General features: G+C 42.4%; 1 protein-coding gene across 4 annotated transcripts in view; it reads right to left on the reverse strand.

Moving 5' to 3' along the window:
- SIL1 (SIL1 nucleotide exchange factor) overlaps window positions 1–14,634 on the reverse strand; it is a 303,875-nt gene that overhangs the window by 243,599 nt on the left and 45,642 nt on the right. The window contains exon 1 of one of the 4 annotated variants that reach the window (XM_081230896.1): window positions 11,796–11,980. The exons of 2 other annotated variants lie outside the window; for them this stretch is intronic. The gene's annotated coding sequence lies outside the window, so the exon portion shown is untranslated. Of the gene's footprint in view, window positions 1–11,795; window positions 11,981–14,634 lie in introns of those variants that run through there. One more of the 4 variants, XM_081230898.1, reaches the window with a different exon arrangement.

Genomic DNA, 14,634 nt, shown 5'->3' on the forward strand with positions numbered 1-14,634 from the left:
AAGTCCAGGAAGCACAGAGAGTCCCAGTCAGGGCAAACCCAAGGAGAAACACGCCAAGACACATAGTAATCAAATTGACAAAAATTAAAAACAAACAAAAATTACTGAAAGCAACAAGGGAAAAATGACAAATAACATACAAGCGAACTCCCATAAGGTTAACAGCTGATTTCTCAGCAGAAACTCTACAAGCCAGAAGGAGTGGCATGATATATTTAAAGCAATGAAAGGGAAGAAACTACAACCAAGATTACTCTACCCAGCAAGGATCTCATTCAGATTCGACGGAGAAATCAAAAGCTTTACAGAGAAGCAAAAGCTAAGAGAATTCAACACCACCAAACCAGCTCTACAACAAATGCTAAAGGCACTTCTCTAAGTGGGAAACACAAGAGAAGAAAAGGACCTACAAAAACAAACATGTAGGGCTTCCCTGGTGGTGCCGTGGTTGAGAGTCCCGCCTGCCGATGCAGGGGACGTGGGTTCGTGCCCCAGTCCGGGAAGATCCCACATGCCGCAGAGCAGCTGGGCCCATGAGCCATGGCCGCTGAGCCTGCGCATCCAGAGCCTGTGCTCTGCGGTGGGAGAGGCCACAGCAGTGAGAGGCCTGCGTACAGCAAAAAAAAAAAAAAAGTGTAACAATTAAGAAAATGGTAATAGGAACATACATATCAATAATTACCTTAAATGTGAATGGATTAGATGCTCCAACCAAAAGACACAGGCTCACTAAATGGATACAAAAGGAAGACCCATATATATGCTCTTTACAAGAAACCCACTTCAGACCTAGGGACACATACAGACTGAAAGTGAGGGGATGGAAAAAGATACTTCGTGCAAATGGAAATCAAAGGAGAGCAATACTCATGCCAGATAAAACAGACTTTAAAATAAAAAATGTTACAAGAGACAAGGAAGGACACTACATAATGACCAGGGGATCAATCCAAGAAGATATAACAATTATAAAATACATGCACCCAACATAGGAGCACCTCAATACATAAGGCAACTGCTAACAGTTATAAAAGGGGAAATTGACAGTAACACAATAATAGTGAGTGACTTTAACACCTCACTTACACCAATGGACAGATCATCCAAACAGAAAATTAGTACGGAAATGCAAGCTTTAAATGACACAATAGACCAGATAGATTTTTTTTTTAATTCCTGATTAGCAATTTTTTCTCTTTCTTTCTTTCCTTGTTTCTTTCTTTCTTCTTTCCTTCTCTCTTTCTTTCCTTTCCTCCCTCCCTCCCTCTCTCTTTATGGATGCATTGTGTCATCATTTATTTACAGGAAGCCCCAACCAGATAAATTTAATTGATATTTATAGGACATTCCATCCAAAAACAGCATATTAGGGCTTCCCTGGTGGCACAGTTGTTAAGAATCCGCCTGCCAATGCAGGGAACATGGGTTCGAGCCCTGGTCCGGGAAGATCCCACACGCTGTGGAGCAACTAAGCCTACTGCCACAAATTCGACCCTGCACTCTGGAGCCCATGAGCCACAACTACTGAGCCCACGTGCCACAAGTACTGAAGCGTGTGTGCCTAGAGCCTGTATTCCACAACAAGAAAAGACAAAACAATGAGAAACCCACGCAATGCAATGAAGAGTAGCCCCAGCTCACTGCAACTAGAGAAAGCCCTCATGCAGCAACGAACACCTAGCACAGCCGAAAATAAAATAAATAAATGAATAAATTTATTTAAAAAAAAAACTCAGCAGATTACACTTTCTTCTCAAGTGCACATGGAACATTCTCCAGGATAGATCACATCTTAGGTCACAAATCAAGCCTCAGTAAATTTAAGAAAACTGAAATCAAATCAAGCACATTTTCTGACCACAACACTATGGGACTAGAAATCAATTACAGGGGAAAAAAACGTAAAAGCACAAACACATGGAGGATAAACAATACATTACTAAATAACCAACAGATCACTGAAGAATTCAGAGGAAATCAAAAAATACCTAGAGACAAATTACAACAAAAAAACGATGATCCAAAACCTATGGGATGCAGCAAAAGCAGTTCTAAGAGGGAAGTTTATAGCAATAAAGCCTACCTCAAGAAACAAGAAAAATCTCAAATAAACAATCTAACCTTACACCTAAAGGAACTAGAGAAAGAAGAACAAACACAACCCAAGTTACCAGAAGGAAAGAAATCATAAAGATCAGAGCAGAAATAAATGAAACAGAAACAAAGAAAACAATAGCAAAGACCAATAAAACTAAAAGCTGGTTCTTTGAGAAGATAAACAAAATTGATAAACCATTAGCCAGACTCATCAAGAAAAACAGGGAGGGCTTCCCTGGTGGTGCAGTGGTTCAGAGTCTGCCTGCTAATGCAGGGGACACGGGTTCGAGCACTGGTCTGGGAGGATCCCACATGCTGCGGAGCGGCTGGGCCCGTGAGCCACAACTACTGAGCCTGCATGTCTGGAGCCTGTGCTCCACAACATGAGAGGCTGCAATAGTGAGGGGCCCGCGCACCACAATGAAGAGTGGTCCCCGCTTGCCACCACTGGAGAAAGCCCTAACACAGAAATGAAGACCCAACACAGCAAAAATTAATTAATTAATTAATAAACTCCTACCCCCAACATCTACTTAAAAAAAAAAAAAAAGAAAAACAGGGAGAGGACTCAAATCAATAAAATTAGAAATGAAAAAGGAGAAGTTACAACAGACACCACAGAAATACAAAGCATCCTAAGAGACTACAAGCAACTCTATGCCAATAAAATGGACAACGTGGAAGAAATGGACAAATTCTTAGAAAAGTATAAGCTTCCAAGACTGAGCTAGGAAGAAATAGAAAATATGAACAGACCAATCACAAGTAATGAAATTGAAACTGTGACTAAAAATCTTCCAACAAACAAAAGTCCAGGACCAGATAGCTTCACAGGTGAATTCGATCAAACATTTAGAGAAGAGCTAACAGCCATCCTTCTCAAACTCTTCCAAAAAATTGCAGAGGAAGGAACTCTTCCAAACTCATTCTATGAGGCCACCATCACCCTGATACCAAAACCAGACAAAGATACTACAAAAAAAGAAAATTATAGACCAATATCACTGATGAATATAGATGCAAAAATCCTCAACAAAATACTAGCAAACGGTATCCAACAACACATTAAAAGGCTCATACACCATGATCAAGTGGGATTTATCCCAGGGATGCAAGGATTCTACAATATATGCAAATCAATCAATGTGATACACCATATTAACAAATTGAAGAATAAAAGCCATATGATCATCTCAACAGATGCAGATAAAGCTTCTGACAAAATTCAACACCCATTTATGATAAAAACTCATCAGCAAGTTGGCATAGAGGGAACCTACCTCAACATAATAAAGGCCACATACGACAAAACCACAGCAAACATCATTCTCAATGGTGAAAAACTGAAAGCATTTCCTCTAAGATCAGGAACAAGACAAGGATGTCCACTCTCGCCACTATTATTCAACATAGTTTTGGAAGTCCTAGCCACGGCTATCAAAGAAGAAAAAGAAATAAAAAGGAATCCAAGTTGGAAAAGAAGAAGTAAAACTGTCACTGTTTGCAGATGACATGATACTATACATAGAGAATCCTAAAGATGCCACCAGAAAACTACTAGAGCTAATCAATGAATTTGGTAAAGTTGCAGGATACAAAATTAATGCACAGAAATTCTTGCATTCCTATACACTAATGATGAAAAATCTGAAAGAGAAATTAAGGAAACACTCCCATTTACCACTGCAATAAAAAGAATAAAATACCTAGGAATAAACCTACCTAGGGAGACAAAAGACCTGTATGCAGAAAAGTAGAAGACACTGAAGAAAGAAATTAAAGATGATACCAACAGATGGAGAGATATACCATGTTCTTGGATTAGAAGAATCAAAATTGTGAAAATGACTATACTACCCAAAGCAATCTACAGATTCAATGCAATCGCTATCAAATTACCAATGGCATTTTTTACAGAACTAGAACAAAAAAATCTTAAAATTTGTATGGAGACACAAAAGACCCTGACTAGCCAAAGCAGTCTTGAGGGAAAAAAAAACGGAGCTGGAGGAATCAGACTCCCTGACTTCAGACTATACTAGAGAGCTATAGTAATCAAGACAGTATGGTACTGGCACAATAACAGAAATATAGATCAATGGAACAAGACAGAAAGCCCAGAGACAAACCCAAGCACCTATGGTCAACTAATCTATGACAAAGGAGGCAAGGGTATACAATGGAGAAAAGACAGTCTCTTCAATAAGTGGTGCTGGGAAAACTGGACAGTTACATGTAAAAGAATGAAATTAAAACACTCCCGAACACCATACACAAAAATAAACTCAAAAAGGATTAAAGACCTAAATGTAATATCGGACACTATAAAACTCTTAGAGGAAAACATAGGAAGAACACTCTTTGACATAAATCACAGCAAGATCTCTTTTGATCCACCTCCTAGAGTAATGGAAATAAAAACAAAAATAAACAAATGAGACCTAATGAAACTTAAAAGCTTTTGCAAAGCAAAGGAAACTACAAACAAGATGAAAAGACAACCCTCAGAATGGGAGAAAATATTTGCAAATGAATCAACAGACAAAGGATTAATCTCCAAAATATATAAACATCTCATGCAGCTCAATATTAAAAAAACAAACAACCCAATCCAAAAATGGGCAGAAGGCCTAAATAGACATTTCTCCAAAGAAGACATACAGATGGCCAAGAAGCACAAGAAAAGTTGCTCAATATCACTAATTATTAGAGAAATGCAAATCAAAACTACAATGAGGTATCACCTCACACCAGTTAGAATGGGCATCATCAGAAAATCTACAAACAACAAATGCTGGAGAGGTTGTGGAGAAAAGGGAAGCCTCTTGCACTGTTGGTGGGAATGTAAACTGATACAGCCACTATGGAGAACAGTATGGAGGTTCCTTAAAAAACTAAAAATAGAACTACCATATGACCCAGCAATCCCACCACTGGGTATATACCCAGAGAAAACCATAATTCAAAAAGACACATGTACCCCAATGTTCACTGCAGCACTATTTACAATAGCCAGGTCATGGAAGCAACCTAAATGCCCATCGACAGACAAATGGATTAAGAAGATGTGGTACATATATTTAATGGAATATTATTCAGCCATGAAAAGGAATGAAATTGGGTCATTTGTAGAGACGTGGATGGATCTAGAGACTGTCATACAGAGTGAAGTAAGTCATAAAGAGAAAAACAAATATCGTATGTTAATGCATATGTGTGGAACCTAGAAAAATGGTACAGATAAACTGGTTTGCAGGGCAGAAATAGAGACACAGATATCGAGAACAAATGTATAGACACAAAGGGGGGAAAGTGGCGTGGGGGTGGGGGTGGGGGTGGTGGGATGAATTAGGAGATTGGGATTGACATATATACAGTAATATGTATAAAATGGATAACTAATAAGAACCTGCTGTATAAAAAAATAAAATTCAAAAATTCAAAAAAAAAAAAAAGAATGCTTTCAGTCAAGACAGCCAGCAAGCAGACCTCTTAAACATACCCCTTCCCATTTCTGTGTAGATATGACATGTGACATGGGCTAAACATCAGACACTACCCAAAGGCTCCAATTTCTAGACCAGGAACACCTGGACTCAGCTGTGAGCAAGGCCAAGGAGGCACCAGAGAAGCAAATGTAAAGAATAAATTCAATTCCTGCCTCTTTGGAGAAGTCCAAGTAAAAATATCCCTCCTACCTCCACCCATATTCCATTTCTTTCTGAATCTCTTAACATCATTAGGCTTTGAGGCAGACAGTATGGAATAACTTCAGAAAGGGACAAACAACTTCTGCTCTGAATTATTAAGAACATCAATAAGCAAAAAATAAACATCATTCTTACTAATCCTCATGCTTACAAACATCTAATGGCCAAGGAGTTTACTGGGCCTGCTACACCCATTTGTTTATACCCTGTACATAACATGCTCAGTGATCAGAAACAGCTCTGCTGGTTGGAAAATGGAACTAGTAAGGACAAATCCACAGCTCTGACCTTCCTAAAGGTCAGCTAGCTCCAATCTTTCCAAGACAGCCATTAGCTAGAGCCAGCCATCTCATAAGAGGCCCAAACAGGAGAGGGTAACAAAGGCACTATCCCTAAGGCATCTGCAACATGTAAGACGTCACTCAGTGACCTCTTCAACAGCAGGAACTCTCTTTTCACAACATTTTTCATTGGGCTTGGCACCTACTAGGGCCTTGAGAAAATAAGTTGAATGGTTGATTATCCTGCTGATGATTGCAGACTCTTGAGGAGTGGGGATGGGCAGCAGAGTCAACAAAAATAGCTCTAGAATCAGAACTGGATTTAAAGACTGACTACACCAAACTTTTTGACCTTGACCAAATCACTTAACCTCATTAAGCTTCAGTTACTTCATCTGTAAAATGGGGATAATACCAACTATCTTACAAGGTTGATGTGAGGACTGAATGAGATAATATTCTCCTGCTTTCACTAGTTTGGTGTTTGAGGTGTTGAAAAAGCTTATGGTAACAGGTGGAATTTCTAGATAGAAAACAAGCCTTGATGACTGTATGAGTGAGACAATATAGGATAAGACTATGCATTCTCAATGAGGGCAAAATCATCCCCAAAGCGGTGAAAACTGATTCTTGGGGAAGAAAAAATCTTAGATATTACAACAGTTTGTGGCCCTCCAAAGAGCCATAGTACATAACCAGATACACAGTACATCTGTGGTATTAAAATTCCACTGACTGGAGGCAGGGGGGCAATTAGGGGAAAAAATGTCTCAAAAGGTGCTAATGAAAAAAGGTTGAGAAACACTTGATTAGATGTCCAAAAGGACAACCCAGTTTCCTCAAGAACCTGGTCATACTGGCACCCTAATCTTGCACTTCCAGCCTCCAGAACTGTTGGAAATAAGTGCTTGTTACTTAAACCACCCAATCTATGGTATTCTGTTATAGCAGCCCATAATTGACTAAGTCACTTCTCAATGCCTCAAATAGTGCCTAGGACACTATTAGGAGAATGAGGGCAGACATGGTCAGCCAACATAACCACACCCTTGTCTATCAGTCTGGGCTAAACATAGTTCAGTTGCTCCTGGATTCTCACTATCTCCAAGGTAGAAAATTGCACAAGTGAGGATGTTTACAGGTTTACACAAGTTTACAGGTGTAAACTCTTCACAAATCAGGAAAATACTGACAGGTGCTTCACATGTGTCCTGAGCAGCTTGACTCTTTTATGAGGTTTTTATCCCAAAGACTAACTCAATTACTGTTGAAGCTAGTAATCAGGGGTTACCAACAGCCCCACCTGAATGATAACAAGCTATCCTCCTCCCCTACTCAGCAGTAAAACCCTTGGTGAAAGTAAATAAAGAAAAGGGCAGGATATTCCTTTCTTATAATTAAAATAAGAAGCTCTATGTTATGGAAGACTAAGGCTTGTAGCTTAAAGCCGACTCAGAGAAGGATAAAGCATTCATCCTTGCTCAGAAAGAGAAAAGATTAGCTCCACAAGGACAGGTCTCCAAATTGATACCAAATCCAGGCATTAGAGACTCCTGTGCTACAGAGCGTGATCTAAGCACCAGCTGAGGCCCCGGAGAAAAATCCCCAGGAATCCACAACCAAGGGGCTGGCATTGTAAGAATGTTCAGATTAGCTCTCCTGAAAAGAGGCTTACTCCAAGAAACTGGCAGATGGCCTCCACAGCACAGCTTCACTCAGGAAAGGACAGAAAATGAATGAAAAATAGAACTACCATACGACCCAGCAATCCCACTACTGGGCATATACCCTGAGAAAACCATAATTCAAAAAGAGTCATGTACCACAATGTTCATTGCAGCTCTATTTACAATCGCCAGGACATGGAAGCAACCTAAGTGTCCATCAACAGATGAATGGATAAAGAAGATGTGGCACATACATACGATGGAATGTTACTCAGCCATAAAAAGAAACGAAATTGGGGCCTCCCTGGTGGCGCAGTGGTTGAGAGTCCGCCTGCGGATGCAGGGGACGCGGGTTCGTGCCCCGGTCTGGGAGGATCCCATATGCCGCGGAGCGGCTGGGCCCGTGAGCCATGGCCGCTGGGCCTGCGCGTCCGGAGCCTGTGCTCCGCAACGGGAGAGGCCACGACGGTGAGAGGCCCGCATACCGCAAAAAGAAAAAAAAAAAAAAGAAACGAAATTGAGTTATTTGTAGTGAGCTGGATGGACCTAGAGTCTGTCATACACAGTGAAGTCAGAAAGAGAAAAACAAATACCGAACTGGGAGATTGGGATTGACATGTATACACTGATGTGTATAAAATGGATGACTAATAAGAACCTGTTGTATAAAAAAATAAATAAAATTCAAAAAAAAAAACCCTATCATGAGTACCATTAACTGAGACCACTCCCTGGCTCTACATTTCCTAAACTATAAAACGGGTGTAAGAATATCTACACCCCCCCCAAAAAAAAAAGAAAGAAAGAAAAGGAAAAAGAATACCCTATGCTAACACATATATATGGAATCTTTAAAAAAAAATGATTCTGAAGAACCTAGGGGCAGGACAAGAAGAAAGACAGAGACATACAGAATGGACTTGAGGACATGGGGACGGGGAAGGGTAAGCTGGGACGAAGTCAGAGAGTGGCATGGACATATATACACTACCAAATGTAAAACAGCTAGTGGGAAACAGCCGCATAGCACAGGGAGATCAGCTCTATGCTTTGTGACCACCTAGAGGGGTGGGATAGGGAGGGTGGGAAGGAGACGCAAGAGGAAGGGGATATGGGGATATATGTATACATATAACTGATTCACTTTGTTATACAGCAGAAACTAACACAACATTGTAAAGCAATTATACTCCAATAAAGATGTTAAAAAAAAGAAAATGAATGAAGAAAAAGACAGGAGGCAGGATGAGAAGGTCAGAGCATGAATCCACAAACATAAATGAAATAACAATTAGAAGGCATCCACCTACTTGGAAAAAGGCACAACTTGCCTTTACAAACGCTCCTTTTTGAATATTCTCATTTATAGCAAATTTCATTCTTTGAGGGTGAAAACAGTTATTGCATTCCTATGTCCCAAGAGCTTTCATATGTACTACCTCATTTAACCACTCTTTAAAATATTATTCCCATTTTTATCCATTGGAAAAACCAACCCTAAGAGGTGAAATAACTTGTCCAAGGTCATATGGCTAATAAGAAACAGATTCAGAATCAAAACTCATGTTCAGGGGCTTGCCTGGTGGCGCAGTGGTTAAGAATCCGCCTGCCAATGCAGGAGACATGGGTTCGAGCCCTGGTCCGAGAAGATCCCACATGCCGTGGAGCAACTAAGCCCGTGCACCACAACTACTGAGCCTGCGCTCTAGAGCCCACGCGCCACAATTACTGAGCCCGTGCGCCACAACTACTGAAGCCCGCGCGCCTAGAGCCCGTGCTCCACAACAAGAGAAGCCACCACTGCAGTGAGAAGCCCGCACACTGCAATGAAGAGTAGCCCCCACTCGCCGCAACTAGAGAAAGCCCGCGCTCAGCAACGAAGACCCAACACAGCCAAAAATAAATTAATTAATTAATTTAAAAAAAACTCATGTTCAGGGAATTCCCTGCCAGTCCAGCGGTTAGGACTCTGCCCTTTCACTGCCGAGGGCCCAGGTGCAATCCTGCTAGGGGAACTAAGACTCCACAACCCTCGCCGCGTGGCCAAAAAAAAAAAACTCATGTTCACCACTAGGTCCACTTCAAATGAACTGTTAATTCATCTGAAGTCAAGGGACAAGATTGCTTACCCATGCCATTTGGGATTTAAAAAAAAAAAGTATGGTATCATGTATTAATGAAACTGATCTCTCATATGGTTCAAAAATGTCTCTGTCAGAGTTGGATTTTCAAAACTACTTTGTACAAAGGCCATATCCAAAAAGAATTTTTTTAATATGGGAATTCCCTGGCAGTCCAGTGTTTAAGACTCCACACTTCCAATGCAGGGGACACAGGTTCGATCCCTGGTCAGGAAACTAAAATCCCATATGACGGGTGGTGCAGCCAAAAAAAACAAAAACAAAGGCCATATCACTTAAGTGATGCCACCCTCAACCCCCTCCACTTGCACCTACACATACCATTCTAAAGGAGAACAAGAGACTCAGTGAGAATTAAGTTCTGGCATGTTTATTTCAAACCCTTTTTTTTAACTTTCAGTTTCACTTCATTATCCTTTTCTCGGGTCAATGAAACACACCAGGACTCAAAATTGGCCTCTGCAGAGAATAGCTCGTATTCAAAGACAGCAGGAAAGGTGAAGAAAGCAGGAATCACAGGACAAGGCAATTTCTCATTCCTGAGCTACCACATCCCTACTAACATACTCCACATTCCCATCGTCTGTAAAATGGGGGCAATAAGTCTTCTCTGTTGCCAATTTCATCAGAACAGCACATGTATTAATTAGCTGATAAAATTCACCGAACACCCAAAAGAAAGGTAAAAATAAATTTGGTGTGGCAACACCTTTAAAACCCAAGGTCCATGTTCTCAACTGAAGCCACAGAGCAAGTCCTGCTATCCAATCTCCAAATCTGGCTATAGTTTTATCATAAAGGAAAAGAGCTTGGGTAGGTTGGGAGATAAAAAGACACACAAATACAAAACACATCTTTCACACTGTCAAAACAAACACTATGTTTATAAAAATCAATTTCTTCTCTTAGCAAACATGGAGGATTCATTCTTTACCTGCCTACCTAGTCTGGGTTTAATCTAACCCCCTCAATCCCCCAAAGCAGTTTGCCTTTTTGTTTTGTTTTATTTAGGCCGGAAAGCCAGCTGGACTTGAATCAAGGCCAAGCATTTAAAAATATTAGAAAATTGATCTTACATATGAATCATATTTTTTAAATTATTATTTTTTAAGGCATCAAACAGCCCTCTAGCTCCTCTAGGGCAAAAGAAGCCCCCACTGGCCTCTTAGGTGTTGGGCATTTCCTGACTCCTTGTTTTTCCCACATGGGGCTCATATTTCAAATGATTTTCTCCTGCCTTCTTTAGCAGAGAATTTCAAAGCGAGGATTTCAGGACCACCTAAATCAGAACCACCTGGGAAGGATTGCAGGTGCCCATGCCCCACTTTACCCAAAATTCCTGTAAGTAAAACCCAGGGATATGCACAACCTTCTGGGTGATTTGTAACACACCCAAGTCTCTAACCCCTACTTTAAAGGCAAGTATTTCATCTACCAGGGCAAAGGATAACACAAGACAGGAGTGGATATACGACGCGGGTAGGGCTCAATTCCACATGGTGAAGAGACACCAGAATGTCAACACTGGAGCAGCTGGACAAATGCAGAAACTGAGGCCGGGAAAAGGGAACAGGGAAGGGAACTAAAACAGATGCGAAGCCAAAAGCCCGTCTCGGATGCCCACTGCCTCATCTCCTGGCCTTTAAGCACGGTTACAGGAGACGTTTTGAGAGGGAAAAGTAGGGAAGGCAGCCTTGGGCTGAGAGGCCCGGTCTGCGGAAACCAATGAGGAGCCCAGAGCCCCCTTGTACGTCCCGCTTCGCAGACACTAGGGGGGCGATATGTAGGGACCCCACAACAGTGCTGGGAAGGCGCCAGGGCCTCTGGCGGGAGGAGACCCGGGCAGCGCCCTGAGCCCCCAGCCCAGGCCCAGGGCCGGGCGGCCCTCACCGCCCCTACCTTCGGCTTCCCGCCCGGCAGCCGAGGGGCAGACACAACCCCCACAATTCCAGGCGGCCGCAGCGGCAACCAGCTCCCCGTACGCAGACGCAGCGGCCACCGTCAGAAGCCGTGAGCGCGCGGCTATTATGTCACTTGCCTCCTCGCCCCACTGTCTTCTTCCAAACAGCGTACAGCCGCCTCTCTCCCTTTCCCGCAATCGGAGTTGTCAGCCCCACCCCTCCCGGCTTCTGTTAAGTCCCGCCCCCTAGCGTCTATCTGAGCAAACCTCCTGGAACTTATTTACCCCAGTATCCCTCCGCCAGCGTGAGGTACCCGCGGGCCTGGTTTTGTTCCTAAACCACAGCTTAACTTCTTTCTAGCGGAAGGATCATCAGAAAAAAGTGAGAGGTGGTACTGCCCTCGTGGTCCAGGGGTTAAGACTCCGGGCTTCCACTGCAGGGTACAAGGGTTCGATTCCTGGTTGAGGAAATAAGATTCCCACAAGACGCATAGTGCGGCCAAAAAGAAACCAGAGGTGGTAGGGAGTAAAAAATCAAACTGGCGTGACTCAGTTGGGATAAAGCAATAAGGAGTCTGAAGCAATAAACAGTCCTTAGAAAATTTATGCAGAAGAGGGCACCTGCAAGTCACCTACTTTATCTACTTATGTAATGTGTGAATTGACAACGACCAATTATTTTAAAAATAAAAGTCACCAGCAGCTCTAATTCCGTTCTACCACTGAATATCTTATTTATATATGCCAGGTGTTGCGTATACATTATATTTACTTCTTATAACGTTTTTATTTTTAATTTTTGGCTGCATTGGATCTTTATTGCTGAACACGGGCTTTCTCTAGTTGCGGTGAGTGGGAGCTACTCTTTGTTGCAGTGCACGGGCTTCTCGTTGCGATGGCTTCTCTCGTTGTGGAGCATGGGCTCTAGGCGTGCGGCCTTCAGTAGTTGTGGCTCGCGGGCTCTAGGGCACAGGCTCAGTTGTTGTGGCGCACGGGCTTAGTTGCTCTGCAGCATGTGGGATCTCCCTGGGCCAGGGCTCAAACCCGTGTTCCCTGCATTGGCAGGCAGATTCTTAACCACTGCACCACCAGGGAAGCCCCTCATAACTTCTTAAGATCAGAACTGTCACCCCCTTTTTATAGATAGGGAAGCTGTGGCTCAAAGAGGTTGAAAGACTTATACAAGTTCATACAGTCTGAAAGTGCTATAACTGGGAATTTAAGTCAGAGAAAGGATAATCTAAACAATAAGAGCAAACAATCAACCTATCTGTTTAGTTACTTTCCCTTTTCTATGTATTATGTGAGCTTCTAGCAGTTAATCTACTTTCTTGATTATGTTTACTTCAAGCAGATGGAAGATTGACTTCACAACCATGAACAAACTTTGGTTAGTAGCCTGGAAAGAGAGAACAAGCCCCTAGGCTTCAGTGAGTAGTGCCACTTTATTAGAAAAACCTACATAAGATATTTCCCTGGGACTGGGTGGGAAAGGACAGGGAACAGCTCACTTTTCCCATGGAACGCCCAGGAGGCTGGTGAGAATAGCTGGGCCCAGGAATAATTCTAGTTTGTGTCACTGCCTAGTACCATGAGGACAGATAATAAATGTTCAACAAATATTTACTGCATCAGTGGTACACTGCATAGTGAACATATAAATTACAATTGAGCCTGACACAAGTTATAAAAAAGATATTAATAAAGTACTACAAGAGTAAGATGCTTAAAAATAGAATAACTCAAATCTCAGAATTCTTACTTAAATGCATGAGCCAAGAGAAGAGTCCAGCTGGACACAGAGCTGCCAACACTCACGGGAGCATGGCTTCCTTCTTGGGACAGATCTAACCAGTTCAAATATGTACAGAAGGAAAATTCTGTGTCCCCCCAATCCCCAAACCTCTAAAAGCCCTGATTGAGAACCCCTTCCCAGGGGAACTAGCTCCAAGCTCAAGCCTATTGAGCTGCTAAAATCAGAGTGCAGGGCTGGGCCTAAGCAGCTTGCCTCTACTCTCGTGGCCCCCAAACAAGGAGGACCACTGTAAAGGTGGAAAGTTTGAAATCCAAGGATCAGATTGGGTGGTGGGATCACGTTGGTCTCTTCTCTGTTTCCCTGTATTACTCTTGGAATTGAGCAGAAATAAGTTTTAAATTTCCTTTTCAATAAGTAAACAACAACTAAAAAGCCTTCTGTCCCTTACAGCTCTGTTGGAGAGCTTCCAAGTTCCCTCTTCCACTCCCCAGAAGAGCAAAACCTTGGAAAGGTAAAGAGCCTGGGGAACCACCTTCAACCTTGCCACCATCAATTAAAGGAAACCACAGCACCCACCCCCAGAGCCCTGGCTAGGCAGAGATTTATATGATCAATCTGGCCTACCTCAACAAGCAAAATGTATGAATAGATCACTTCTCCTCTGATCAAACTTTCTCAATTAATCTCTGACAAGCCTGATACCCAGTTGTGTGAAAGCATTCCTGGCATCAGGAATTGGCTCCCTGCTCTCTCTGGATGGCCCTAGAATGTTGAGTGTGGGGAGCCAGAGCCCTAGCTCTCTGTCTCACCACCCTATTGTCCTGCCCCCTCCTCTCTGTGTACCCCCCAATCCCAGCTCTCACCATACACTTTATTTTTTTTAATTTATTTAATTAATTTATTTATTTGGTTGCAGCAGGTCTTAGTTGCAGCAGGTGGGCTCCTTAGCTGTGGCATACAAACTCTTAGTTGCCATGCATGTGGGATCTAGTTCCCTGGCCAGGGATCAAACCCCGGGCCCCCTGCATTGGGAACATGGAGTCTTAACCACTGTGCCACCAGGGAAGTCCCTCACCATACAC

This window comes from Mesoplodon bidens (genome assembly GCF_964165515.1).
Source record: "Mesoplodon bidens genome assembly, chromosome: 4".
Classification (NCBI taxonomy): Eukaryota; Metazoa; Chordata; class Mammalia; order Artiodactyla; family Ziphiidae; genus Mesoplodon; species Mesoplodon bidens.